Source organism: Nerophis ophidion, linkage group LG10, assembly GCF_033978795.1.
Source record: "Nerophis ophidion isolate RoL-2023_Sa linkage group LG10, RoL_Noph_v1.0, whole genome shotgun sequence".
Taxonomy (NCBI): Eukaryota; Metazoa; Chordata; class Actinopteri; order Syngnathiformes; family Syngnathidae; genus Nerophis; species Nerophis ophidion.
The window spans coordinates 71,686,141-71,713,933 of NC_084620.1; the positions used below are offsets into that span (position 1 = coordinate 71,686,141).

The 27,793-nt window shown below is 41.0% G+C and overlaps 1 protein-coding gene and 1 long non-coding RNA gene across 2 annotated transcripts in view; one reads left to right on the forward strand and one right to left on the reverse strand.

The window, feature by feature from the left end:
* Positions 1-27,793, reverse strand: part of LOC133561241 (uncharacterized) — an 86,389-nt gene that overhangs the window by 29,564 nt on the left and 29,032 nt on the right. The window lies entirely within an intron of this gene.
* Positions 23,121-27,793, forward strand: part of LOC133561242 (uncharacterized) — a 14,740-nt gene continuing 10,067 nt past the window's right edge. The window contains exon 1 of the long non-coding RNA XR_009808620.1: positions 23,121-23,339. This is a non-coding gene — a long non-coding RNA (uncharacterized LOC133561242). The remainder of the gene's footprint in view (positions 23,340-27,793) is intronic.

Genomic DNA, 27,793 nt, shown 5'->3' on the forward strand with positions numbered 1-27,793 from the left:
TAAAAAATAATAACAATAAAACTGTAAAAAGATTGTAAAAAAAAAAAAAAAAAAAAAAATTCCAACAGTAAAGAGATTATTTTAAAAAATACCATTCTTTCATGTATTTGTCACTGCTAATATTTGCGGCGGGGGGGAAAATGTCCAATATGATGTACTTGTAACGTTATTTTATCCAAAGGTGTTGAAAATAAAATAAAATAAAAATTCCAACAGTAAAAAAAGTTTTTTTTAAATACTATTCTTACGCGTATTTGTCTCTGCAAATATTTGTGTGAAAAAAAAATTATCCAATATGACATAATATAATACTATAATATCAATTTATCCGAGGGAGTTGAAAAAGACCAAAAACTTGAATTTCAAGGGTAAAAATATCGTCAAAAAACCAGTTAAAAATTACAAAAAAAAATGTCGTACTTTAAAAAAAGATTGATAAAAACATACCGTTGTAATGCACATTTGTCTCCAAATATACCAACATTACAAATAAAAAAAATTCCACCATTAAAAAAAATCGTCCAAAAATACCATTATTACATTTGTCTCTGCAAATATTGGCGGGAAAAAAACGATGTTGAAAATTAAAAAAAAAAAAAAAATCCAACGGTAAAAGGTCATAAGAAAACACCATTTTTACGTGTATTTGTCTCTGCGAATATTTGCATGAACAAAAATTATGTTGAAAATTACCCAAAAAAATTCCAACGGTAAAAAGAGCATTAAAAAAAAATTGTCTCCAAAAATACCACAATTAAAAAATATATATAAACAGTAAAAAGATTGTAAAAAATAAAGATAAAAAATTCCAACAGAAAAAGATTGTAAAAAAAAGACCAAAAATTCCACAATCGTTAAAAAAAATACCATTCTTGCGTGTATTTGTCTCTGCTGATATTTGCGTGAAAAAAAGTTCTCCAATATGACGTAGTTGTAACATTAAGTTTATCCGAGGGTGTTGAAAATGACCACAACAAAAAAATTCCGACGGCAAAAAGATCATCAGAAAAATACAATTTTTATGCCTATTTGTCTCCAAAAATACCAAAATTACAACAACAAAAATTACAACGGTAAAAAGATCGGGGGGAAAAAACTCATTCCTACGTTTGTTTGTCTTTGCAAATATTCGCTTGAAAAAACAGTTAAAAATTACAAAAAAAAATGTCCTACTCTAAAAAAGATTGTTAAAAAAATACCATTCTTATGCGTATTTGTCTTCAAAAAATACCAAAATTACAATAAAAAAAATTCCAACAGTAAAAAGATTATGAATAAATCAAATTTGTACGCGTATTTGTGTTTGCTAATATTTATCCAATATGATGTACTTGTAGCAGTAATTTTATCTGAGGGTGTTGAAAATTAAAAAATATAAAAAAAATCTAACGGTAAAAAGATTCTATAAAAAAATACCATTCTTACGCGTATTTGTCTCCAGAAATATCAAAATAAAAAAAAGTAAATGTAACAGTAAAAAAATCTGAAAAAAACAACATTCTTACGCATAAATGTCTCCAAAAATACCAAAATTACAATAAAAAAAATTCCAACGGTAAAAAGATCGTGAATAAATACCATTATTACGCGTATTTATCTCTGCGAATATTTGCGTGAAAAAAAAAAAAATCCAATATGACGTACTTGTAACGTTCATTTTATCCAAGGGTGTTGAAAATGACCCCAAAAATAATTCCAACGATAAAAAGATCGTAAAAGAAATACCATTCTTATGTATAATTGTCTCAAAAAATAGCAAAATTACAATACAAAAAAAATTCCACGGGTAAAAAAATCATCCAAAAAATACCATTATTACAAGTATTTGTCTCTGCAAATATTTGCGTGAAAAAAACGATGTTGAAAATTAAAAATAAAAAAATCCAACAGGAAAAAGATCGTGAATAAATACCATTTTTACGCGTATTTGTCTCTGCGAATATTTGTGTGGGAAAAAATATATTCAATATGACATACTTGTAACGTTACTTTTATCTGAGGGTGTTCAAAATTACAACAGCAAAATTCCAACGGAAAAAGATGGTAAAAAAATACCATTCTTACACGTATTTATCCCAAAAAATACCAAAACTACAAAACAAAAATTCCTATGGTAAAAAGGTTGTGAATAAGTACCATTCTTACCTTTATTTGTCTCCAAAAATACTAAAATTGAAATTAAATAAAAAAATTAAACAGTAAAAAGATTGTAAAAGATAATGACCAATAATTCCAACGGTAAAAAAAATTGACAAAAAAATACAATTTTTTTTGCCTATTTGTCTCCAAAAATAGCAAAATTTCAACAACAAAAATTACAACAGTAAAATGATCGTAAAAATCGTAAATAAAAAAACAACACCATTCTCATGTTTGTTTGTCTTTGCAAATATTTGCGTGAAAAATCATAGATAAAAATAATTTAAAAAAATGTCCTACTCTAAAACAGATTGTTAAAAACAAAAGCATTTTTACCCGTATTTGTCTACAAAAATACCAAAATTACTATTAAAAAATTCCACCGGTAAAAATATTGTGAATAAAAACCATTCTTACTGGTATTTGCGTTTGCTAATATTTGCGTGAAAAACATTATTCAATGTGACCTACTTGCAACATTCATTTTTTTTGAGGGCGTTGAAAATAAAAAATTTAAAAAATCTAGCGGTAAAAAGATCGTAAAAAACCCCACCATTCTTACGTTTGTTTCTCTTTGCAAGTATTCGCGTGAAAAAACAGTTGAAAACTACAAAAAAAAATGTACTCTAAAAAAGATCGTTAAAAGGGAACATTATCACAATTTCAAAAGGGTTAAAAACAATAAAAATCAGTTCCCAGTGGCTTGTTTTATTTTTCGAAGTTTTTTTCAAAATTGTACACCTCCCGGAATATCCCTAAAAAAAGCTTTAAAGTTCTTGATTTTCGCTATTTGCGATGCGACTGTCCATTTCCCTGTGACGTCATACAGGGCTGCCAATACAAACATGGCGGTTACCACAGCAAGATGTAGCGACATTAGCTCGGATTCAGACTCGGATTTCAGCGGTTTAAGCGATTCAACAGATTACGCATGTATTGAAACAGATGGTTGGAGTATGGAGGCAGATAGCGAAAACGAAATTGAAGAAGAAATTGAAGCTATTGAGCGAAAAGCTATTGACGCTACTCGGCCATAGCATGGGTGTACCTAATGAAGTGGCCCATAGCATGGCTGCCGTATTAGCGTCGCCGGTAAAATGTGCGGACCAAACCATCAGGACTTTCGCATCTTGTGACACTGGAGCAACTTAAATCAGTCGATTGGTAAGTGTTTGTTTGGCATTAAATGTGGGTATCTAGTTTCAAATGTACATACAGCTAGCGTAAATAGCATGTTAGCGTCGATTAGCATAGCATGTTAGCATCGATTAGCTGGCAGTCACGCCGCAACCAAATATGTCTGATTAGCACATAAGTCAACAACATCAACAAAACTCACCTTTGTGATTTCGTTGACTTAATGGTTGCAAATGCATCTGCAGGTTATCCATACATCTCTGTGCCATGTCTGTCTTAGCATCGCCGGTCAAATGTGCAGACATTCAATGGGGGTCTGGCGGCAGATTTCTTGCCAGTGGTGCAACTTGAATCCCTCCCTGTTAGTGTTGTTACACCCTCCGACAACACACCCACCAGGCATGATGTCTCCAAGGTTCCAAAAAATAGTCAAAAAAAACGGAAAATAACAGAGCTGAGACCCGGTGTTTGTAATGTGTTGAAAATGAAAATGGTGGGTGTGTTACCTCGGTGACGTCATCGCTAAAAGAGCGATAAACAGAAAGGCGTTTAATTTGCCAAAATTCACCCATTTAGAGTTCGGAAATCGGTTAAAAAAATAGATGGTCTTTTTTCTGCACCATCAAGGTATATATTGACGCTTGCATAGGTTTGCTGATAATGTTCCCCTTTAAAAAATTCCATTCTAATGCGTATTTGTCACCAAAAATACCACAACTTGTGGGATCCGAACCGAGGATGTCATTGTGGCTCGTGCAGCCCTTTGAGACACTTGTCATTTAGAGCTATATAAATAAAACATTGATTGATTGACAAGACAAATACTACGTTTAAACATGTTTTTCACAACATCGTTGAAATTCGGTCATTTCTATCAACCTTGTTTCAATTTACAAATACATTGTAACATTATTTTAAAGGACGTGTACGTATAACCAATGTTGGTTTATGAAATAGAATATGAGATAAGACTGGAATTTTTTTTTTTTCTTATCCTCAGTTGCGAAAATGTAATGTCACCTAAGTTGTGTTGTACTTTTGAGGACTCGACAGCATACTTAACAGTTTCCGGCGCAAGCGACGATACGCGGAATATTCCAAGTGGCTGTGCTTGGAGATAAGATGTCTTCAAAGTCCAAAGTGCTGGCAGGCAGGACCACATTGGTGCTGTCCATCTTTCCAAGGGCCTCCATGTTGTGGGCGCCGTAGGGCTCGATGCAAATTAGACTGATTAAGGACCAGGAAGAGCAGGAGGACCGCGATGGATGAAGAAAACATGCAGAAAATAAAAACCAGTGTGGACCAAAAAAAAAATAATTGACAAGTGTAGGGTTGTTCTGGTAAAGTACCACCAAACTAATGAATAGTATTCAATACTACACCGCCTCTTAAAAGTACCCTTCCCTTTTTTTAACGGCCATGTTTTACAAGCAGAGGAGCATGTTCGGCAGCGCACAATCACAGAGTACATGTACAAGCAGACACAGTGTGTAGACCAGGGGTCAGCAACCTTTTTGAAAGCAAGAGCTGCTTCTTGGCTACTGATTATTGTGAAGGGCTCCCAGTTTGATACACACTTCAATATATTGCCAGAAATAGACAATTTGCTCAATTTACCTTTAACTCTATGTTATTATTAATAATTAATGATATTTATCTTTGTGGAAACACTGATCCTCTTAATGATTTCTCACAATATAATATTTATAAATATATTTCGACTCTTTAAAATTCAACCGAAAAAAAGAAGAGAAAAACTAGCTAAATTAAATCTTTTTGAAAAAAATTAAAGAAATAATTTTTCCAGATTAAGATTAATTTTAGAATTTTGATGACATGTTTTAAATAGTTTAAAATCCAATCTGCACTTTGTTAGAATATATAACAAATTGGACCAAGCTATATTTTTAACTAAGACAAATAATTTTTTTTAATTTTAATCATAATAAGTTTGAAAAAATATTTCACAAATATTTTTCGTCCGAAAAACAGAAGCTAAAATGAAGAATTAAATTTAAAAAATTATTATTCTTTACAATAAAAAATGGTTTTACTTGAACATTGATTTAAATTGTCAGGAAAGAAGAGGAATTTAAAAGTGTTAAAATGTGTTTGAAAATCCTCAAATCAGTTTTAAGGTTTTATTTTTTCTCTAAAATTGTCTTTCTGAAAGTTATAAGAAGCAAAGTAAAAAAAAAAAGTCTTTAAAATATTTCCTTCGATTTTTAAATTCTTTTTGAGTTTTGTCTCTTAGAATTAAAAATGTGGAGCAAAGCGAGACCAGCTTGCTAGTAAATAAATACCATTTAAAAAATAGAGGCAGCTCACTGGTAAGTGCTGCTATTTGAGCTATTTGTAATGTGATGGTATGGCTCCGGTTGGTGGAGTGTCCGTGTCAGCAACTTGAGGGTTGCAGGTTCGATTCCCGCCTCCGCCATCCTAGTCACTGCCGTTGTGTCCTTGGGCAAGACACTTTACCCACCTGCTCCCAGTGCCACCCACACTGCTTTAAATGGAACTTAGATATTGGCTTTCACTATGTAAAGCGCTTTGAGTCACTAGAGAAAAGCACTATATAAATATAATTCACATCTATAACCCTTAAAGTAGGCAGACAGAGCTACTACTGAAAGCCACTACTAGCCAGCACGCAGTCTGATAGTTTATATATCAATGATAGTTTATATATCAATGATGAAATATTAACATTGCAACACATGACAATACGGCCGCTTTAGTTTACTAAATTGCAATTTTAAATTCCCCGGGAATTTCGACTTGAAAATGTGGTGTAATGATGACGTGTACGCAAGACGTCACGTGTTTTTAGGAAGTATGAGCGCTGCACACACACACAGCTAAAAGTCGTCTGCTTTAACGGCATAATTCCACAGTATTTTGGACATCTGTGTTGCTGAATCTTTGGCAATTTGTTCAATTAATATTGGAGAAGTCAAAGTAGAAAGACGGAGTTGGGAAGCTTTAGCCTTTAGCCACACAAACACACGGTGATTCCTTGTTTAAAATTCACGGAGTTGAAACTTTAGTATGGATCAGAGCGGACATGGATCCCGACCACATGTCAACCAGCAGGTTTCGGTGAGAAAATTGTGTTTAAAAAGTTGCCACTTACCGGATATCAGCTGAGCTTGCCGTGGACGTACACTTCCGACTATCAGGTACTATTAAACTCACTAAAACACTAGCAACACAATAGAAAGATAAGGGATTTCCCAGATTTGTCCTAGTAAATGTGTCTAAAAACCTATGAATCTGTCTCAATGAAACGCGATTGCAATCGCGTTTTTTTTTTTTTTTTCTAGTCCATTGCTATCAATATCCTCAAACACGAATATTTCATCCTCGCTCAAATTAAAGGGGAAATTGTTGTTTTCTCAGTCCGAATAACTGTTAATGTTGGAGGCTCCCATTATAAACAATGTGAATATGTGAGGACTCATCAAACATGTGACGTCATCGTCTGTGACTTCCAGGAGAGGCGGGGCTTTTGTCCAATTGCCAACTTTATCCTGGATGTTCTCTACTAAATCCTTTCAGCAAAAATATGGCAAAAAGATGAAGTATGACACATAGAATGGAGCTGCTATCCCCGTTTGAATAAGAACATCTCATTTCAGTAGGCCTTTAATACACTGACACACAACATCCGGAATCCCATCATGCATTGCTTCAAAACTACGGCAAATAGTAAATGTTAAATGTTCTATGATGGTATGCACCCCCATACCATCACACATGCTGGCTTTTACACTTTGCGTTGATAACAGTCTGGATGGTTCACTTCCCCTTTGGTCCGGATGACACGATGTCGAATATTTCCAAAATCAATATGAAATGTGGACTCGTCAGACCTCAGAACACTTTTCCACTTTGCATCAGTCCATCTTAGATGATCTCAGGACCATAAAAGCCAGCAGTGTTTCTGGATGTTGTTGATAAATGGCTTTCACTTTGCATAGTAGAGCTTTAACTTGCACTTACAGATGTAGCGACCAACTGTATTTAGTGACAGTGTTTTTCTGAAGTCTTCCTGAGCCCATGTGGTGATATCCTTTAGATATTGATGTCGGTTTTTGATACAGTGTCGTCTGAGGGATCGAAGGTCACGGTCATTCAATGTTGGTTTCCGGCCATGCCGCTTACGTGCAGTGATTTCTCCAGATTCTCTGAACCTTTTGATGATATTATGGAGCGTAGATGTTGAAATCCCTAAATTTCTTGCAATTGCACTTTGAGAAAGGTTGTTCTTAAACTGTTTGACTATTTGCTCACACAGTTGTGGACAAAGGGGTGTACCTCGCCCCATCCTTTCTTGTGAAAGACTGAGCATTTTTTGGGAAGCTGTTTTTATAGCCAGTCATGGCACCCACCTGTTCCCAATTAGCCTGCACACCTGTGGGATGTTCCAAATAAGTGTTTGATGAGCATTCCTCAACTTTATCAGTATTTATTGCCACCTTTCCCAACTTATTTGTCACGTGTTGCTGGCATCAAATTCTAAAGTTAATGATTATTTGCAAAAAAAAAAAAGTTTATGAGTTTGAACATGAAATATGTTGTCTTTGTAGCATATTCAACTGAATATGGCTTGAAAAGGATTTGCAAATCATTGTATTCTGTTTATATTTACATCCAACACAATTTCCCAACTCATATGGAAACGGGGTTCGTATTTAGAAAACTATCAAAGTATGAAAACACTGGTCTCGATTAGTGTTTGAAATAGTTGATTCTGCACTATTGTGAATAATTGAGTGCAAATATGAGGTGTTGACAGCCACACTTAGCGTAACCCGCACTTGTTTGCAGACATTACAGCATTGCAGATGTGCATTCCAAACAACGTTCTGTAATAAAGAATAATGGTGCCCCCATGGCCCCCCCTTTTTTTTTTTGTTTATCCGCAAGCTCTGGTTTATTTTGAGAGGGATTGAAGACAGATATGAGCGTCTTAATGGCCGGCAGATGCGCCGTCCTGTGCCGGGATGTCATGTTTGTTTGCACATTCCTGCAGACTCCTTTTGGGTACGGCGTCCCCGCCAGAAGCCAGCTGCTTTGGATCAAAACAGCCGGCAGAGGTCCAGCTGGCAAAACACCACCTCGGCCAATATAACTAACTGACCAATGAGCAGTTGGCGGAGACGCTGCATCTGAAGAAGGTGGTGTTGTTTTAGCTGGGAATCAGACTCAACAACGGCATCTCACAGACGACACAAATGCCAGACGCTCTATTTATACTTCACCTCCGTCTTTGTTTGTTTTTACTTACACTATTTCCTTCAATTCACACCGGGGCGCTAATTAATTTAAAACCTCTTCTCACTCCTGCGTTTACCAAAGGCATGCGGTAAAAGTAAGCATGCGCTAATTATTTTAAAACCTCTTCTCACTCCGGCACTTACCAAATGCATGCAGTAACAATTTGAGTGTGATGTAAGCTTGGACCTTAAATCCTACTGAATAGCTCTTAATCTTCTTCCTGTTATGCGATTTCAAATTACCTGCGGCAATTCAAGGAAATACAGTATTTTTTATTTTGCTGGTGATGACATCAGCAGGACTTTACGAACTTCTCTTTCAGGCAGTAACTATTTGGATTTTACATTTGCTGCACAGTTGCATTTGCCAATTTTTTAAATTTCATTTTGGACTACTGTATTTTTCGGACTATAGGTCACAGTTTTTTTCATGCGACTTATACTCAGGAGCGACTTATGTGTGAAATTATTAACACATTACCGTAAAATATCAAATACCGTATTTCCTTGAATTGCCACCGGGGCGCTAATTAATTTAAAACCTCTTCTCACTCTTGCGCTTACCAAAGGCATGCGGTAAAAATAAGCATGTGCTAAATATTTCAAAACCTCTTTTCACTTTGGCACTTACCAAAGTCATGCAGTAAAAATTTGAGTGTGATGTAAGCTTGGACTTTAAATCCTACTGAATAGCTCTTAATCTTCTTCCCTTTATGCGATTTCAAATGACCGGTATTGAAATCAGCCTCCTCCGTTTTGAAAATGATGACAGGTGAAGTGTCACTCGTGACGTCACAAGTTCGACCAGGCGGAAATACTAAGCATGCGCTAATTATTTTGCGAAGCGAGTTTGACCCGGCAGTAATTCAAGGCAGGTGCATACTATATACCCGGCGGCAATTCAAGGAAATACAGTGATATGATTTAGCTCATTCACGTAAGAGACTAGACGTACAAGATTTCATGGGATTTAGCAATGAGGAGTGACAGATTGTTTGGTAAACGTAGAGCATGTTCTGTATGTTAAAGTTATTTGTGTCAGAACGTGGACTTGGGGGTTTGTTTTTCCGCCAGGCAAAGGAAAGTTGGCGCGGGCAAGACGTGAATGTCAGTACATATTTTATTTTAACACTAACAAACTACAAAAAAAGGACGCAAACAAAAGGCGCGCACAATGGCGGAGAACAAACGTGAATAATGAAAACATAAACTAGCACGAAGGCAGAACTATGGACAAAAGGCAAAACTCGATAACTGTGACATAAATACAAAAAACTTACATGGCATGGGCAGGAGGGACACTATGGACAGTATGAGTGACAGGCAGGGCATAGCATGAAGTAGAGGCAAAGTTGCCAGGCTCACTATCTGGCAACTACAGGTTTAAATAATGCTGTGGTGATTAGTGACAGGTTTGACGCTGTATAGATCCGTTGTGGTAAAGAGAAGGAACTGAGCCGGAAGGCAAAGCTCTCAATTTACCGGTCGATCTACGTTCCCAGTCATGAGCTTTGGGTTCTGACCAAAAGGACAAGATCACGGGTACAAGCAGCCAAAAGGAGTTTCCTCTCCCTTAGAGATAGGGTGAGAAGCTCTGCCATCCGGGAGGAACTCAAAGTAAAGCCGCTGCTCCTCCACATGGAGAGGAGCCAGATGAGGTGGTTCGGCCATCTGGTCAGGATGCCACCCGAACGCCTCCCTAGGGAGGTGTTTAGGGCACGTCCACCTGGTAGTGGGCCACGGAGAAGAACTAGGACATGTTGGGGAGACTAGCCTGGGAACGCCTCGGGATCCCCCCGGGAGAGCTGGACCAAGTGGCTGGGGAGAGGGAAGTCTGGGCTTCCCTGCTTAAAGTGGAACATTATCAGCAGACCTATGTAAGCGTCAATATATACCTTGATGCTGCAGAAAAAAGACCATCTATTTTTCTAACCGATTTCCCAACTCTAAATGGGTGAATTTTGGCGAATTAAACGCCTTTCTGTTTATCGCTCTTTTTGCGATGACGTCAGAATGTGACGTCGCCGAGGAAACACAGCCGCCATTTTCATTTTCAACACATTGTAAACATTGGGTCTCAGCTCTGTTATTTTCCGTTTTTTTGACTATTTTTTGGAACCTTGGAGACATCATGCCTGGTGGGTGTGTTGTCGGAGGGTGTAACAACACTAACAGGGAGGGATTCAAGTTGCACCACTGGCCCCAAGATGCCAAAGTGTCTGCCGCCAGACCCCCATTGAATGTGCCAGAGTGTCTCCACATTTGACCGGCGATGCTAAGACAGACATGGCACAGAGATGTATGGATAACCTGTGTCACACCTATGGATCATGTTTTGTTTTGTCATGTTATGTTTTTGATTTTGGACATTCAGTCACGTTTTGCACTTCCTGGTTTTGTTTGTTTCCACGCCAACGTATTAGTTCCCGCCTTGTCACGCCCCTGCCCTCAGTCCCGCACCTGTTCCTGATTATCACAGCCAGTATTTAAGTAATGTTCTTTCTGTTCATCATTCTGGGATCTTCTCACATGCGCACGCACCCTACCCATGCTGCACCTCCTTCATGTCCTTGTCCATAGTTCCATGCCGTGTAAGTTTTTGTATTTATGTCATTGTGCTAGTTTTGTTTTGTTTGTATATAGTCATGCCATTGTGCTGTTTTGTTTTAAGTATAGTATAGATTTTTATCCGCCACAGAGCGCGTCCTCGGTTTGCCTTTTTGTAGTTTGTTTGTTTATTTAATAAATATCATGTACTTACATTCATGCCTGACTAGTCCCACATCATCCTTGCATCGAGGAAGCACAAACATCCACAGTCCGAGCCTGACAACCTGCAGATGCATTTGTAACGATAAAGTCAACAAAATCACAAAGGTGAGTTTTGTTGATGTTGACTTATGTGCTAATCAGACATATTTGGTTGCGGCGTGACTGCCAGCTAATCGATGCTAACATGCTATGCTAATCGACGCTAACGTGCTATTTACCGGTGGTGCTAAAGCAGACATGGCACAGAGATGTATGGATAACCTGCAGATGCATTTGCAACTATAAAGTCAACGAATTAACGAAGGTGAGTTTTGTTGATGATGACTGCCAGCTAATCGATGCTAACATGCTACGCTAATCGACGCGAACATGCTATTTACCGGCGGTGCTAAAGAGATGCATGGATAACCTGCAGATGCATTTGCAACTATATTACGTTTCCTTCCACCCACATTTAATGCGAAACAAACACTTACCAATCTTAGGATTTAAGTTGCTCCGGTGTCACAAGATGCAGAAAACTGATCGTTTGGTCCGCACATTTTACCAGCGATGCTAACGCAGCTATTTGGCCATGCTATGGCTATGAATAGCGTCAATAGCTATTCGCTCAATAGCTTCAGTTTCTTCTTCAATACTTTCATACTCCAACCATCTGTTTCAATACATGCGTAATCTGTTGAATCGCTTAAGTCGCTGAAATCCGAGTTTGAATCCGAGCTAATGTCGCTATATCTTGCTGTGGTATTCCCATTGTTTGTTTACATTGGCAGCACTGTGTGACGTCACAGGGAAATGGATAGTGGCATCGCAAATAGCGAAAATCAAGCACTTTAAAGCTTTTTTTAGGGATATTCCGAGACCGGTAAAAGTTTGAAAAAAACTTCAAAAAATATAACATGCCACTGGGAACTGATTTTTATTGTTTTTAACCCTTTTGAAATTGTGATAATGTTCCCCTTTAAGCTGCTCCTCGGATAAAGGGAAGAAGATGGATGGATAGTATGAACTGTACGTATATATATATATATATATATAACCCAGAGTACTGTGGACTGTGCAGCTGCTGTGTTTATTCCAGTAAACCCCCTGACATCAAATAGTATCAAGTCTTACAAAAGCCCAACATGGCTGCAGGCCAGCATCTCTCCTCCTTTTATCGCCCGCCTGTTACTGCTGCTGCCACTTCATAAATAAAGCCATTACACTGTAGAACCGTGTGTGTGTGTGTGTGTGTGTGTGTGTGTGTGTGTGTGTGTGTGGTGGTGGAGATGCACACCAACACAGGACACACACCCAATGGGCAGGTACTCAGTCTTTGCCGTTTGCCGGGGGAGTTTTAACCCTGGCCGACTTAGTCCACAGGCAAGGGGGAGCTTTATGTGACATCGGGGAGCAGCTTGTCGGGAGTAAATAGAATCCTCATAGGTGTCTGTCACAATCTGCGCGAAAGCTGGGAAAATCTGTGTTGTTGTTTTTTTTTTTGTGCACGGGTGCTAGTCCCAGTGCAGCTAAGGCAGGGGTGTCCAAAGTGCGGCCCCCGGGGCATTTTTTAAAGGGGAACATTATCACAATTTCAGAAGGGCTGAAACCATTAAAAATCATTTCCCAGTGGCTTATTTTATTTTTGGAAGTTTTTTTCAAAATGTTACCCATCATGGATTATCCTGAAAAAATCAATCAATCAACCAATCAATGTTTATTTATATAGCCCCAAATCACAAATGTCTCAAAGGACTGCACAAATCATTACGACTACAACATCCTCGGAAGAACCCACAAAAGGGCAAGGAAAACTCACACCCAGTGGGCAGGGAGAATTCACATCCAGTGGGACGCCAGTGACAATGCTGACTATGAGAAACCTTGGAGAGGACCTCAGATGTGGGCAAACCCCCCCCCCCCCCCTCTAGGGGACCGAAAGCAATGGATCTGGAGCGGGTCTAACATGATACTGTGAAAGTTCAATCCATAGTGGCTCCAACACAGCCGCGAGAGTTCAGTTCAAAGCGGATCCAAGACAGCAGCGAGAGTCCCGTCCACAGGAAACCATTTCAAGCGGAGGCGGATCAGCAGCATAGAGATGTCCCCAACCGATACACAGGCGAGCGGTCCATCCTGGGTCCCGACTCTAGACAGCCAGTACTTCATCCATAGTCATCGGACCGGACCCCCTCCACAAGGGACGGGGGGGACATAGGAGAAAAAAGAAAAGAAGCGGCAGATCAACTGGTCTAAAAAGGAGGTCTATTTAAAGGCTAGAGTATACAGATGAGTTTTAAGGTGAGACTTAAATGCTTCTACTGAGGTAGCATCTCGAACTGTTACCGGGAGGGCATTCCAGAGTACTGGAGCCCAAAATGAAAACGCTCTATAGCCCGCAGACTTTTTTTGGGCTCTAGGAATCACTAATAAGCCGGAGTCCTTTGAAGGCAGATTTCTTGCCGGGACATATGGTACAATACAATCGGCAAGATAGGATGGAGCTAGACCGTGTAGTATTTTATACCTAAGTAGTAAAACCTTAAAGGCTTTAAAGTGCCTGATTTTTGCTATCTGTAAATCCAGCCGTCCATTTTCCTGTGACGTCACACAGTGATGCCAATACAAACAAACATGGCAGATAGAACTGAAAGATGTAGCGACATTAGCTCGGATTCAGACTCGGATTTCAGCGGCTTAAGCTATTCAACAGATTACGCATGTATTGAAACGGATGGTTGGAGTTTGGAGGCAGATAGCGAAAACGAAATTGAAGAAGAAACTGAAGCTATTGAGCCATATCACGACGGACAAAGGCAACGCGGACGAATTCGGCGATCGCTTTCTAACCAACGATTGCATCTTTTGACCACTGGAGCAACTTAAATCCGTCGATTTGTAAGTGTTTGTTTGGCATTAAATGTGGGTGGAGGGAAAGGCTGGATGCAAATATAGATACAAATGTACACACAGCTAGCCTAAATAGCATGTTAGCATCGATTAACTGGCAGTCATGCCGACTTTCGCATTTTTTGACCACTGGTGCAACTTGAATCTGTCGATTGGTATGTGTTTGTTTGGCATTAAATCTGAGTGGAGGGAAAGGCTGGATGCAAATATAGCTACAAATGAGGCATAGTGATGCAATATGTACATACAGCTAGCCTAAATAGCATGTTAGCATCGATTAGCTTGCAGTCATGCCGTGAGCAAATATGTCTGATTAGCACATAGGTCAATGATATCAACAAAACTCACCTTTGTGATTTCGTTGACTTTATCGTTGGAAATGCATCTGCTTTGAGTGTCGCAGGATATCCACACATCTCTGTCGTAGCATCGCTATTGTCGGTAAAGTGTGCAGAACAAACGAGGGACTTTCGCATCTTTTGACACTGGTGCAACTTGAGTCTGTCGATTGGTATGTGTTTGTTTGGCATTAATTGTGGGTGGAGGGAAAGGCTGGATGCAAATATAGCTACAAATGAGGCATAGTGATGCAATATGTACATACAGCTAGCCCAAATAGCATGTTAGCATCGATTAGCTTGCCGTGACCATTGATATGTCTGATTAGCACACTCCACTGATGGTGTTGTTACACCTCCGACAACACACCCATGAGGCATGATGTCTCCAAGGTACGGAAAACAGTCAAAAAAACAAAAAATATTTGACTTGGTGTGTGTAATGTGTTTGAGAAAATGGTGGATTGCTTTCTGTTGTAACGTCACGGGTGAAAGGTCATTGCTCCGACAAGCGAACAATTGAAAGGCGTTTCATTCGCCAAATTCACCCTTTTAGAGTTCGGAAATCGGTTCAAAAAACATATGGTCTTTTTTCTGCAACATCAAGTTAGATATTGACGCTTACATTGGTCTGCTAATAATGTTCCACTTTAACGGCCCCACAACACTTTTTAAGAATACAATTGAAAAAACATAAAAAGCGGTGTAAAAGATCAATTAGGTGAAATGTAACAAGAAATTGTTGCAATGTTTACTCTTATAACACAAAGTTGCCATGCAGGCTGTTTCTTTCTTTCGAATATAATAACGAATCAAAATCAATGTCATTTTGAATTATTGACATATTCAAGGCTTCAATTACGTCACATTATATTTTCCACTTTGAGATATTTTTAGGGGAAAATGTTGCATATTTTGTGTTTTGCCTTATAAAAGCTGAGCTGTTTTTTTTTTTTTAAAGAAGGGCCTAAAAAAAAAGAACATAAACAACAATAACACTTAAAATTGACGGATATATCTGAATTTGGTCTCGAGATCTTTGTGCTAAAAGTAAAGAGTAAAAAAAATGTATAATTTATTTTTTAACACTTAAATAAGTAGGACAATTTTGGATCCCCAATTATTTTTAGTGTGATTTGTTTTAAGTGTCATACCTCAACAAATAATAATGAATCAAAATCCTAAATTAAGGCTCCAATTATTATATATTCTCAAATATTCCACCTAAAAAAGTTATTGGGTGAAAATATTGCATATTTTTTGTTTTTTCCATTTCTTTTTTTTGTAATGTTGATGTAGATTTAAAGACCTACTGAAAGCCACTACTAGCCAGCACACAGTCTGATAGTTTATATATCAATGATGAAATATTAACATTGCAACACATGACAATACGGACGCTTTAGTTTACTAAATTAAAATTGTAAATTTCTCGGGAATTTCGTCTTGGAAACGTGGTGTAATGATGACGTGTACGCAGGACGTCACGGGTGTTTAGGAAGTATGAGCGCTGCACACACACACAGCTAAAAGTCGTCTGCTTTACGGCATAATTCCACAGTATTTTGGACATCTGTGTCGCTGAATCTTTTGCAATTAATTCAATTAATATTGGAGAAGTCACAGTAGAAAAATGGAGGTGGGAAGCTTTAGCCTTTAGCCACACAAACACACGGTGATTCCTTGTTTAAAATTCCTGGAGGTGAAACTTTCCTATGAATCAGAGCGGACATGGATCCCGACCACATGTCAACCAGCAGGTTTCGGTGAGAAAACTGTGGTTAAAAAGTCAGTTCTTACCAGAAAAAAGCTGAGCTTGTGCCGTCCATAAAGCTGCCGTCCTCTGAGACATTGGCGTCAAGACACCCTTGGAGACACCCTTCCGACTATCAGGTACTATTAAACTCACTAAAACACTAGCAACACAATAAAAAGATAAGGGAGTTCCCATAATTAACCTAGTAAATGTGTCTAAAAACATCGGAATCCGTCCCAATGCAATCGCCTTTTTTTTTTGTTATTTCTGGTCCGTCGCTATCAATATCCTCAAACACAAATCTTTCATCCTCGCTCAAGTTAATGGGGAAATTGTCATTTTCTCAGTCCGAATAGCTCTTTTTGTTGGAGGCTCCCATTAAAAACAATGTGAGGACGTGAGGAGCCATCAAACATGTGATGTCATCGTCTGCGACTTCCGGTACAGGCAAGGCTTTTCTCTTAGCACCGAAAGTTGCCAACTTTATGGTGGATGTTCTCTACTAAATCCTTTCAGCAAAAATATGGCAATATGGTGAAATGATGAAGTATGACACATAGAATGGAGCTGCTATCCCCGTTTAAATAAGAACATCTCATTTCAGTAGGCCCTTAAAACTTGCATGATAATTAAAATTATAATACTGAATAAAGACACATTTTTAAATTTTTTTTTACCTAAAGTGGTCAAAAATGGAGGCCGAAATTTATATTTTTTCATACATGTATTGGTTTTCAAAATAAAAATGATGAAAATGGCCCCGGCTTGCTTTGATTTTTTAGTGTGCGGCCCTCAGTGGAAAAAGTTTGGACACCCCTGAGCTAAGAGTTTTATGCTGACACTACAAAATGTTTGGACTAAAGGGCCCCTCTCTGCTGATGGAGCGACTTACTCCCTGACTTACTCACAGACTCACTGACAGAAGTGTGCGGTCCACTGGAGATCTAACGCCGGGGGGGGCTGGGGGGGGTCTCTCACCAGCTTCTGGCCGACACGGTGGGCCGCATGCAGGCCGCGTGGAGACTTGCCTTCCTTTTTTTTTTTAAAGCAGAATATTGTGTGTGTTTTGGTTGGCTCTGTTGCAACTCACTATGTTAATTAAACGCCTTCCTTGGTCTTTTATTCTGGTGCACAAAGCAGGATGTGGAAGGATTTTAGGAGCCAAGCAAAATGTTCGGAGGTCTGTGCTTCTTCAAGCCTGGAGTATGTTAAGAAAACAAGAAACAAAGTCCACGTATATATTTAAAAAAGTAGGAAGTGAAAAGGGAAAAAGGGAAATGTCTGGAGAGGTTCTTGTGCACACTTCAGCATGCAGTCCTGGTCAAAAGTTTGCGTACACGTGTAAAGAACGTCATGGCTGTCTGGAGTTTCTACAAAAAACATTCATGACGTTCGGTTCTTTTATGAATTTATTATGGGTCGACTGAAAATGTGAACAAAATCTGCTGGGTCAAAAGTTTACATACAGCAATGTTAAAGGCCTACACTGTAAAAAAAAAATAATCCAATTTTTATGGTTAATTTACTTTAAATTTATACTGTAATTTAAAATTTCAATAGGTTATAAAACTGTAGAATTGAAGACATTATCTGTAAATAAACAAACCGCCTGTTATTTTAAGTAATATGCCAGTAATGACAAACTATGTATATTTCTATTTTTTGTTCCAGAAAAATACCAAAATTACAGTAATTACCTTCCATTAAATATGTAACTTGGTATATAAAAGTCTAACAATCCAACAATGTCATTTTAAGGTAAATCTTATTTTTTTTATATTTATGTGTATTTTTACATTCAAGTCGAAAAATATATGTAGCCTGTTCTATAAAAGTTTATGCTCATACTAACAATTTCACATTTTTCTCTGTAATACGACATACGTTGGTGACTGCAGGACATTCTTGATCACAGCCAACAGCCATATAGGTCACACTGAGGGTGGCAGAATAAACAACTTTAACACTGTTACAAATATGCGCCACACTGTGAACCCACACCAAACAAGAATGACAAACACATTTTAGGAGAACATCTTCACCATAACACAACATAAACACAAGAGAACAATTACCCAGAATCCCATGTGTTACGATATACACCCCCACCTCCAAAGCCCACATCACTGCCCCCCTCCTTGCGTTGGTTTTAGGTGGGCGGGGTTTGGAGGTGGGCGGGGTTTGGTGGTGGGGGTGTATATTGTAACACATGGGGTATTTTTCTGCAGAACTCTTTGCATCGTCACTTTATTAAAGGTGATTGATCTTAATAATTTAGTAAAAACCTGTAAAATTACGGTATTTCTCCGCGAAACGTTTCATGACAATTTCTGTAAATATAATGTTTTTGATCATTATTTGGTTTACAATGTTTTACTTTCATTTCATGGTTTTCGTTTGGCAGCCGTAGCTGCCTGTAGATTACCGTTTTTTTACAGAATTTTTTTTTACAGTGTATACTGAAATGAGATGTTGTTATTTAAACGGGGGTAGCAGCTCCATTCTATGTGTCATACTTCATCATTTAACCATATTTTTGCTGAAAGGATTTAGTAGAGAACATCCACCATAAAGTTGGCAACTTTTGGTCGCTAATAAGGAAGCCTTGCCTGTACCGGAAGTAGCAGACGATGTGCGCGTGACGTCACGGGTTGTGGAGCTCCTCACATCTGAACATTGTTTACAATCATGGCCACCAGCAGCTAGAGCGATTAGGACCGAGAAAGCGACAATTTGCCTATTCATTTGAGCAAAGATGAAATATTCGTGGATGAGGAAAGTGGGAGTGAAGGACTACAAGAAAAAAAAAGGCGGGGGCAGTGAGAGCGATTCAGATGTTATTAGACACATTTACTAGGATCATTCTGGAAAATCCCTCATCTGCTTATTGTGTTACTAGTGTTTTAGTGAGATTATATGGTACCTGAAAGTCGGAGGGGTGTGGTGACCGCCAGTGTCTCTGAGTGAAGCCACACAGCTGCAGGAGGACGCAAGCTCCGCTCATATCTAAGGTAAGAGCCGACTTATTATCACAATTTTCTCACCGAAACCTGCCGGTTGACATGTGGTCGGGAACCATGTCCGCTTGACCACTCTGTTCCATAGTAAAGCTTCACTTTCGGGAATTTTAAACAAGGAAACACCGGCTGTGTTTGTGTTGTTAAAGGCAGCTGCAATACACCGCTTCCCACCTGCATCTTTCTTCTTTGACGTCTCCATTATTCATTGAACAAATTGCAAAAGATTCAGCATTGACCACACTGTAAAAAGTCAGTGTTCAACAACAAGAAAAACAAAACAAAAATGAGGGGTCATTTATTTGACCTAAGCAAAATGATCTGCCAATAGAACAAGAAAATTCGGCTTGTCAAGACTTTCCAAAACAAGTAAAATGAGTTAACCTCAATCAAGCAAAACATACTTTAAAGTAAGTATATTCTCACTAATAACAAGTGCACGTCGGTAGAAAATATGTTGACCTTTTTGATCAATATGTTGACAAATATTCTTAAATGAAGTAAATGCTAGTGCCATTAAGGAAGACATAATGATTTTATTTAAGGACAAAAATGCAATAATAAACATATGTTTAATGTACCCTCGGATATTTTGTTAAAATAAAGCCAATAATGCTATTTCTCGTGGTCCTTTTTATTTAAAAAAAAAAAGTACAGAAAATGATCAAAATAATTACCAACACTAGTCCAGGGACGTATTTACTCAGTTAAACATTGTATGATTTTTTTAAGAAAAGATTTTGTGACGATAGAAAATCTCGATGTAATCATAGTATTATTGACTAGATACGCGCCTGTACTTGGTATCATTACAGTGGATATCAGGTGTGGATCGCACGCGGTGGGACTTGTGGGACTCCATCCTGGGTGGGATTTTCCACCTTTTTTGGACTTTTTCCCAGGGTGTTTGGCTACGGTGTGTAGTGAAGCATGTTTAGCTATTCCTCGTCCTGCAGTGATAATGATACTTGGAAGAAACTTACTTTATTTGTCACCATGGAGGCGAAAATGAGTGATTTAGAAGTAGCTAAAACACTGTAGACTGACGTTAGCCGCTAGCGAGCTAGCCATGTCTTAAAGCACCTCTCCCTGAGGACGTTTCAGTGTTATAACTTCACCTTTATCCTCAGTTTTTAAGCCAAAATGCATCCGTTCTCCCTTTTCTGTTTGCACACTGTCAGGCTTGCCACTGACAGTTTATGTTTGTTTTAGTTTCCCCCCCCCTGTGTGTTTAGTATTTCCTGTCCTTAGTTCCTGTCAGCATTTTATTTTGGTTAAGCTTCCTGTTTGTCTCCCTGAGTGCTTTGTTTCCCCTCAACTGCGGCTGATTGGCACCTGACCACACCTGGTGTCAATCAGCCCTCTCCTATTTGTACCTGTTTTGTCTTCCAGTCAGTGCTGGACTATTGATTTGTCCATGTCACTTCTTGTCGCTCTTGTCATGTAGTATCGCTCCTGTCGTGTCGTACCTTGTCGTGTCTTTGCAGCGTAGCGGGTAAGCTATATTCGTTTGACGTTTGTGGCTTACTGTTTTTTGTTCCCTGCTTCCAGTTTGTTCTTTCATTTTACAAGTACGACGTCTGTTTCCTGCTAAATACCTGCTAGCTTCCATGCTAAGTCTCCTTTTTGTTTTCTAGCTCCTATGCTAGCTCTCTTAGTTTGTTATCCGCCCACATGCGCTCTTGGTTGTACCCCTTTTGTTTGTTCTTGTTTAGTTTTAACTAAATCATGTTTTCTCACTCCATGCCTGCCTCCATCTCTGCATCTTGGGGTTTGTCACAAACAAGCTCTGACACACTGTGTCTGCTTGTAAGTACTCTGTGATTGTGCGCTGCCGAACATGCTCCTCTGCTCGCAATACCAGCAAAGACACAAAGTGACGACGAGCCGTCTTGCCAGTTTAAAAAGAGGAGGCGGTATAGTACCGAATATGATTCATTGGTTTCGCGGTGCTTTACTAGTTCCGGTATACCGTACAACCCTACACTGGTCAATTTATTTTTTTTGTCCACACTCATTTTTTTATATGCATGTTTTCTTCATCCATTGCAGTGTTGTAACTTCACCTTTATCTTTACTTTTTTTTAGGCCAAAATGCATCCGTTCTCCCCTTTCTGTCTCCACACTGTGTCAGCTTGTATGTACTCTGTGTGTGCGCACTGCCGAACATGCTCCTCTGCTGGTAAAATTAGTGACGACTCGCCGTCATGCTCGTAAAAAAAAAACAGGGTTTGGGGGACCGGTACTTTTTAGAGGCGGTATGGTACCGGATATGATTATTTAGTTTTGCGGTACTATACTAGTTCCGGTATAACGTACAACCCTACACTTGTCAATTTATTTTTTTGTCCACACTCGTTTTTTTTATGCATGTTTTCTTCATCCATTGCCGTGTTGTAACTTCACCTTTATCTTTACTTTTTAGGCCAAAATGCGTCCGTTCTCCCTTTTCTGTCCCTGCACTGTGTCTGCTTGTATGTACTCTGTGCGTGGGCGCTGCCAAACACGCTCCTCTGCCGGCAAAACCAGTCGTTACTCGGAATCCTTTTTGACTTGACAAGACGGCAACATCTTAATATTGAACCCTTTAGTGCAGACCAGCTCTGGAAACACTTGAACAAACCACAAATAATATTTATACTTGTTTTTCTTTTGTTGTTGTTTTTTTCTTCTTTACATACGGCTTCCTCGTCTCTGAAGGTGTCAGTTCACAGCGGCGGCGTGATTGAATTCCAGCTTTCACATTAAGTGTGTTTTTGATGGAGTGCGTGTGCACTGGAGCGCTACCACACACACACACACACACACACACACACACACACACACACACACACATATATTGCATTTTACGGCATCAGCCAGCCTCAAAGTGGATCATTATTTACTAAACAGGTTGCCTAACAAGAGAAGACTGATTTCCCCTGCAGGCGGGGCGGGGGGAATGGGGGGGGGCTGCAATATCCATCATAATTGATGTGTTGCAAAGCAGATTACACACATTAGCGCACACTGTCTGCGCAATGACGGCGCCGACTGAACATGACAAATGCCAGAACGCGCGGAGGGTGTTTGCGCCCGGAAGAGATATTTGCATGTATTCCAGGGTCGTGTTGGCCTACGCGCTCGTTTGCTCCGAGTTATTTGTAAACACTCGACTAATCGCCATGTGGCCTCATGATGATTATTTCCTCCTTGCCGCGGCTTAATCCACGCTGCAGTGGAAGAAAATACTCGGTTGCTCCCTCGCTCCTCCATTTTCACACACCTAGACAGTTTTTCAGCATGAATTACACATCATTTTTTGTATTGATACTCCCAGAAGGCAGTGAGTAGCTAGCATGCTAGCATCATTAGGCTTGATTGATTGATTGATTGATTGATTGATTAAAACTTGTATTAGTACAAACCCCGTTTCCATAGGAGTTGGGAAATTGTGTTAGATGTAAATATAAACAGAATACAATGATTTGCAAATCCTCTTCTGTCACGCCTGTAAGATTGTTTTGTTTTTTGCCATGTTTGTTGTGAATTATATTTATGTAGCGCTTTTTCTCTAGTGACTCAAAGCGCTTTACATAGTGAAAGCCAATATCTAAGTTCCATTCAAAGCAGTGTGGGTGGCACTGGGAGCAGGTGGGTAAAGTGTCTTGCCCAAGGACAGAACGGCAGTGACTAGGATGGCGGAAGCGGGAATTGAACCTGCAACCCTCAAGTTGCTGGCACGGCCCCTCTAACAACCGAGCTAACCGAGGTTATGTTGAATTTTTTGGACATTTAGTTCTGTCTTTGCACTTCCTGGTTTGTTTTGGTGTCCATGCCAACCCATTAGTTTCACCTGGTCTCCTAGTCACGTCCCTGTCCTCATCCTCACACCTGTTTTCAGGAATCATCACAGCTGCTATTTAAGTCATTCTTTTCCTGTCTTCGTCCTGGCATCTTCACCTGCCCAAGCTGCAGCTCCTTCATGTCCTCCAACACCTTGCTGTCCATGCTCCTTGTGTCAGTCCAAGTAAGTTGTGTTTTCTTCTCTTTAGTCATGCCATTGTGCTAGTTTTCTTTTGATTTGTCTAGTTTATTATCCGCCATCGAGCGCCTCCTTGGTTTGTCTTTTAGTAGTTTGTTTGTTTATTAAACAAATTAAACATGTACTCACGTCCACGCCTGGCTCGTTCCAAACATTCTCTGCATCGAAGAAACAACCCTAATCAAAGTCCTAGTTTGACACTTTTCAACCCATATTCCATTGAATGCACTACAAAGACAAGATATTTGATGTTCAAATACGTGCCAAAGTAGTTGGGAAAGGGCATGTTCACCACTGTGTTACATCACCTTTTCTTTTAACAACACTCAATAAACGTTTGGGAACTGAGGAAACTAATTGTTGAAGCTTTGAAAGTGGAATTCTTTCCCATTCTTGTTTTATGTAGAGCTTCAGTCCTTCAACAGTCCGGGGTCTCCGCTGTCTTATTTTACGCTTCATAATGCGCCACACATTTTCCATGGGAGACAGGTCTCGACTGCAGGCAGGCCAGGAAAGTACCCACACTCTTTTTTTTTTACGAAGCCAAGCTGTTGTAACATGTGGCATGGCATAGTCTTGCTGAAATAAGCAGGGGCGTCCATGAAAAAGACGGCGCTTAGATGGCAGCATATGTTGTTCCAAAACCTGTGTGTACCTTTCAGCATTAATGGTGCCTTCACAGATGTGTAAGTTACCCATGCCTTGGGCACCAATACACCCCCATACCATCACACATGCTGGCTTTTACACTTTGCGTCGATAACAGTCTGGATGGTTCGCTTCCCCTTTGGTCGGGATGACACAATGTCGAATATTTCCAAAAACAATTTTAAATGTGGACTCGTCAGACCACAGAACACTTTTCCACTTTGTATCAGTCCATCTTAGATGATCTCGGGCCCAGAGAAGCCGGCAGTGTTTCTGGATGTTGTTGATAAATGGCTTTCGCTTTGCATAGAAGAGCTTTAACTTGCACTTTCAGATGTAGCGACCAACTGTATTTAGTGACAGTGGTTTTCTGAAGTGTTCCTGAGCCCATGTGGTGATATCCTTTAGGGATTGATGTCGGTGTTTGATACAGTGCCGTCTGAGGGATGGAAGGTCACGGTCATTCAATGTTGGTTTCCGGCTATGCCGCTTACGTGGAGTGATTTCTCCAGATTCTCTGAACCTTTTGATGATATTATGGAGCGTAGATGTTGAAATCCCTAAATTTCTTGCAATGTCACTTTGAGAAAGGTTGTTCTTAAACTGCTTGACTATTTGCTCACACAGTTGTGGACAAAGGGGTGTACCTCGCCCCATCCTTTCTTGTGAAAGACTGAGCATTTTTTGGGAAGCTGCTTTTATAGCCAATCATGGCACCCACCTGTTCCCAATTAGCCTGCACACCTGTGGGATGTTCCAAATAAGTGTTTGATGAGCACTCCTCAACTTTATCAGTCTTTATTGCCACCTTTCCCAACTTCTGTGTCACGTGCTGCTGGCATCAAATTCTAAAGTTAATGATTATTTGCAAAAAAACAAACATGTTTATGAGTTTGAACATGAAATATGTTGTCTTTGTAGCATATTCAACTGAATATGGCTTGAAAAGGATTTGCAAATCATTGTATTCTGTTTATATTTACATCTAACACAATTTCCCAACTCATATGGAAACGGGGTTTGTACATTAATTAGCACCCTGGTGGTAATTCAAGGAAATACGGTGTACCAATTTTAAATTACAGGATGTTATTTATGTAGTTTGCTCATTTTCCTAGAACGGTGCACTAACACGGGGTTTATTTTTTTTCTTCCATATTTAGCATCATCTACAAAGATACAAAGAATTGCTATTGCGACATCTAGTGGACACATTTAGAACAGATGTTTCTTTCATTCCAAAATTTCCGCTTATTTTTATACCTAAAGAACTCATCCTGCAGGCCGGAAAAAAGATGTTTGCGGGCTGAATCCAGCCTGCGGGCCATATGCTGGACAGCCTGATTAAACCTTTCTTCAGAAAACAATGATTAACATGTCTGTGATGTTGGACACGGCTCTTGTCCGTCATCCACCGGCTCTTGTCCATCATCCACCGGCTCTTGTCCATCATCCACCGGCTCTTGTCCATCATCCACCGGCTCTTGTCCATCATCCACCGGCTCTTGTCCATCATCCACCGGCTCTTGTCCATCATCCACCGGCTCTTGTCCATCATCCACCGGCTCTTGTCCGTCATCACCGGCTCTTGTCCGTCATCCACCGGCTCTTGTGCGTCATCACCGGCTCTTGTCCATCATCCACCGGCTCTTGTCCGTCATCACCGGCTCTTGTCCATCATCCACCGGCTCTTGTCCGTCATCACCGGCTCTTGTCCATCATCCACCGGCTCTTGTCCGTCATCACCGGCTCTTGTCCGTCATCCACCGGCTCTTGTCCGTCATCACCGGCTCTTGTCCATCATCCACCGGCTCTTGTCCATCATCCACCGGCTCTTGTCCATCATCCACCGGCTCTTGTCCATCATCCACCGGCTCTTGTCCATCATCCACCGGCTCTTGTCCGTCATCCACCGGCTCTTGTCCGTCATCACCGGCTCTTGTCCGTCATCACCGGCTCTTGTCCGTCATCCACCGGCTCTTGTCCGTCATCACCGGCTCTTGTCCGTCATCCACCGGCTCTTGTCCGTCATCCACCGGCTCTTGTCCGTCATCACCGGCTCTTGTCCGTCATCCACCGGCTCTTGTCCGTCATCCACCGGCTCTTGTCCGTCATCCACCGGCTCTTGTCCGTCATCCACCGGCTCTTGTCCGTCATCACCGGCTCTTGTCCATCATCCACCGGCTCTTGTCCGTCATCCACCGGCTCTTGTCCATCATCACCGGCTCTTGTCCATCATCCACCGGCTCTTGTCCATCATCCACCGGCTCTTGTCCGTCATCACCGGCTCTTGTCCGTCATCCACCGGCTCTTGTCCGTCATCCACCGGCTCTTGTCCGTCATCCACCGGCTCTTGTCCGTCATCCACCGGCTCTTGTCCGTCATCCACCGGCTCTTGTCCGTCATCCACCGGCTCTTGTCCGTCATCCACCGGCTCTTGTCCGTCATCCACCGGCTCTTGTCCGTCATCCACCGGCTCTTGTCCGTCATCACCGGCTCTTGTCCATCATCCACCGGCTCTTCTCCGTCATCACCGGCTCTTCTCCGTCATCCACCGGCTCTTGTCCATCATCCACCGGCTCTTGTCCATCATCCACCGGCTCTTGTCCATCATCCACCGGCTCTTGTCCATCATCCACCGGCTCTTGTCCATCATCCACCGGCTCTTGTCCATCATCCACCGGCTCTTGTCCATCATCACCGGCTCTTGTCCGTCATCCACCGGCTCTTGTCCGTCATCCACCGGCTCTTGTCCGTCATCCACCGGCTCTTGTCCGTCATCCACCGGCTCTTGTCCGTCATCACCGGCTCTTGTCCGTCATCACCGGCTCTTGTCCGTCATCCACCGGCTCTTGTCCGTCATCACCGGCTCTTGTCCGTCATCCACCGGCTCTTGTCCGTCATCCACCGGCTCTTGTCCGTCATCCACCGGCTCTTGTCCATCATCCACCGGCTCTTGTCCATCATCACCGGCTCTTGTCCATCATCACCGGCTCTTGTCCATCATCCACCGGCTCTTGTCCATCATCCACCGGCTCTTGACCATCATCCACCGGCTCTTGTCCATCATCACCGGCTCTTGTCCATCATCCCCCGGCTCTTGTCCATCATCCCCCGGCTCTTGTCCATCATCCACCGGCTCTTGTCCATCATCCACCGGCTCTTATCCATCATCACCGGCTCTTGTCCATCATCCCCCGGCTCTTGTCCATCATCCCCCGGCTCTTGTCCATCATCCACCGGCTCTTGTCCGTCATCCACCGGCTCTTGTCCGTCAACCACCGGCTCTTGTCCGTCAACCACCGGCTCTTGCCCGTCATCACCGGCTCTTGTCCGTCATCCACCGGCTCTTGTCCGTCATCCACCGGCTCTTGTCCGTCATCCACCGGCTCTTGTCCGTCATCCACCGGCTCTTGTCCGTCATCCACCGGCTCTTGTCCGTCATCCACCGGCTCTTGTCCGTCATCCACCGGCTCTTGTCCGTCATCACCGGCTCTTGTCCGTCATCCACCGGCTCTTGTCCGTCATCCACCGGCTCTTGTCCATCATCCACCGGCTCTTGTCCATCATCACCGGCTCTTGTCCATCATCCACCGGCTCTTGACCATCATCCACCGGCTCTTGACCATCATCCACCGGCTCTTGTCCATCATCACCGGCTCTTGTCCATCATCCCCCGGCTCTTGTCCATCATCCACCGGCTCTTGTCCATCATCCACCGGCTCTTGTCCATCATCACCGGCTGTTGTCCATCATCCCCCGGCTCTTGTCCATCATCCACCGGCTCTTGT